Genomic DNA, 3,130 nt, shown 5'->3' with positions numbered 1-3,130 from the left:
AGTATGGAACCTTGGCTCTCTCTCCCACGTACTGGAGTCGTCTCCCTGGTTACTGTGTACTGAGCTGTTGCCGTAAACACGGCAATCGCCGACTGGTTGTGTTCACTACCTCGTCACACTTGCCAACGTTTCCTCAGCGCATGTGCTTTATACAGCTTGGCGCTAGGCGGAGTCCAGGAAACCTGTGACAGCACTTTGATAGCGCGCTGTGGTAAATACGACTAATCGAGCCATCAATAGTTATGTCTCAAATTTATTTAACCCTTCGTTACTGTCTTAAGGTTTCACACATCCTCGTTATTTGTCGACATTGTCACGAATAGAGCATGATTTGTACTTGAACACTTTCATAGCTTACTTTTACAAGCCGTAGATGGTGTTACTGTAGTTAACATCAGTTTAGCTTCGTTCGTGGAGGAACACACATGCTTATTTTGCCGCTGAGGTGTATCAAATCCCACTACAGTTCTAGAGTCTCTCTGCTTTTATAAATATGGTGAGTCCAAACTGTAATATAATCGTATTATATGTAGTCTATGAGTTGATTATCTATAATTTAATTGCTTAGTTAGTAATTATGAACAGTTAACACCTCTTTGTCTAAATCTTCAACTGAGGCTGAAAAGGAAATACCTACAACACAACTTCCAGTGAAAATCCCCCTAAAAATTAAATTTTTTTAAAAAAAAATGAACAGAAAGCAGGTGAAGTTACAGATGCATGATATGACCTATAGTCAAGAAAAGGAAAAGTAAACATTGATACCACATATAAAGTAATTTTTGTGCTTAGAACACATTGCTGCAATGGTGTGAAAGTTGTTTCAATAATTAAGAAGACAATGAATGAACTCTGTTTCTCCAAATACTACCTGTAAGCAAATTGCACATTATAGGTAAAATTAGGACAATATGATTGTAGTTATCAGTTCTCTTATATTCAGGAATGTGAGCATTATGACTGGGAAATCGAAATATGTGAGAACTTTATAAAAATAGCGCTATTATGGAAAACCAACATTTTTTGTAATTCACATGTGTTCAAGGTTTATGTATAACGTTTTCAGCAATATTTGTAACAACCGAGGATATTTTTATTACCAAATAAAAAGTTTAGTATGTTGTTACACTAAAACATTAATAATGTTAAGTTACGAGGGCAAGCTCTAAAGTACTGCCTTCGCATTTTTTATGTAAAAACTCTTAGCTCTTGCTAAATAAAACAAACGCTATTAACATTCCTCCACGAATGTAACTAAACTGATGTTAACTACAGTAACACGATCAAATTTATTTCTTAACGTAGTCACCCTGGCGATGAAAAAATTTCTTCGAACTAGACACAGGTTTGTGGATATCGTTACTGCGGACGGAGCCGCAATCTCACCTATGTTTGCAACGTTTCACCACTATCAAAATGAAGTCCTCGAAGATCGTCTTTAAGATCTGGGAGCAGATGAAAATCGGATGCGGCCAAGTTGTAGCTGTAAGGAGGACCAACAGTGACAGTGAACCCAAGGCGTCGGATTGTTGCAGATGCCGCAGGGCTCCTCTGTTGGTTGGTTTGGGGGGGAGGGGGGGCCTGACAGCTAGGTCATCGGTCAATGGGATTAGGTAAGGATGGGGAAGGAAGTCATCCGTGGCCTTTCAAAGGAACCATCCCGGTATTTGCGTGGAGCGATTTAGGGAAATCTCAGAAAACCTAAATTAGGACGGCCGGACGCGGGGTTGAACCGTCGTCCTCTCGACTGCGAGTCCAGTGTGCTCTCGTCTGTGGTCTGGCACTGCCATGGTGAAGGAGAGGGCGATCCATTTACCGACAAACTCTTTGAATTAGTAATTTCAGTTTTCTGAGGGTTTCATAGTACACTGCTGAATTTATGGTCATGCTTTTAGTCATGGGGCAACGGCCTTGCCACAGTGGATACACCTGTTCCCGTCAGATCACCGAAGTTAAGCACTGTTGGGCGTGGCTGGCACTTGGATGGGTGACCGTCTGGGTGACCATGCGCTGTTGCCATTTTTCGGGTTGCACTCAGCCTCGTGATGCCAATTGAGGAGCTACTCGACCGAATAGTAGCGGCTCCGGTCACAGAGAACCATCATAACGACCGGGAGAACGGTGTGATGACCAAACGCCCCTCCTATCTGCATCCTCAGCTGGGGAGGACACGGCGATCGGATGGTCCCGATGGGCCACTTGTGGCCTGAAGACGAAGTGCTTTAGTTATGACTTCCAGATGCACCACACCTTGAATGTCCCAGTGGACTGTGAGCATGACTCTCCGTAGAATGAAATCTTCAATCTACAGTGCGCACTGATATGAAACTTCCTGGCAGATTAAAACTGAGCTACCCATGCACGACTCTCGCCCTGTCCTCACAGCTTTAATTCCGCCAGTACCTCGTCTCCTACCAAACTACACAGACAGTCTCCTGGTAGAGCACTTGACCGCGGAAGGCAAAGGTCCCGAGTTCGAGTCTCGGTCCGGAACACAGTTTTAATCTGCCAGGAATTTTCATGACTTTGCCTGCTGATAGCACGGTCTTGATCTTCGGTGATCCTTTGTGGCGGAAATCAATTCATGCTCTCTTATTTTCGGAGATAAAATGATGAACTCAGCTTTCATCACCTGTCAGTGTTGATAGGGAACCCATAACCCTCACGCTCAAAACGCAAAAAAATTGTTAACAGTTGTCCAGTCTCCTCTGTTTCATGTCAAGAGTTGGCATTTGAAGCAACCACCATGTGCACAGTTTCTGTACCGCAGCTCTCCAATGACGGCCTGTACACGCTGTCGTGATAAGCCACACTTACCTAAGAGCTTTAGCTGTGTCACCCTACGATTTTCTCGGATGGGTTCACCAAGCCAATTCTGATAGTCTCGTTGGTTGCTGTATTAGTTCGTCCATTCCGAGCTCTGTCACGCATGTTGAGGTGCTGACCTCCTGTTTCCTTCATTACTAACACGAATAATCTAACGTCACACACTATTGACGCCGATACAATCGTCAGCGTACACAGCTTTCATTCTTCTATGGATTTCAATAGGGGCCAGTTTTTCTTCAGTTAGAAATTCGATTACAAGAAGCTGCTTCTCACACACCGACATGATCATGTTATACACCAC

General features: G+C 43.6%; 1 pseudogene; it reads left to right on the top strand.

Annotated features, from left to right (window-relative positions):
• Positions 1 to 1,901: 1,901 nt before the first annotated feature.
• LOC124616898 lies at positions 1,902 to 2,019 on the top strand (annotated as a pseudogene).
• Positions 2,020 to 3,130: the final 1,111 nt, after the last annotated feature.

The sequence above is a fragment of the Schistocerca americana genome, chromosome 5 (assembly GCF_021461395.2).
Source record: "Schistocerca americana isolate TAMUIC-IGC-003095 chromosome 5, iqSchAmer2.1, whole genome shotgun sequence".
Classification (NCBI taxonomy): Eukaryota; Metazoa; Arthropoda; class Insecta; order Orthoptera; family Acrididae; genus Schistocerca; species Schistocerca americana.
Note: the sequence above shows the minus strand (reverse complement) of the source record. Positions and strands in the feature narration are given on the sequence as shown.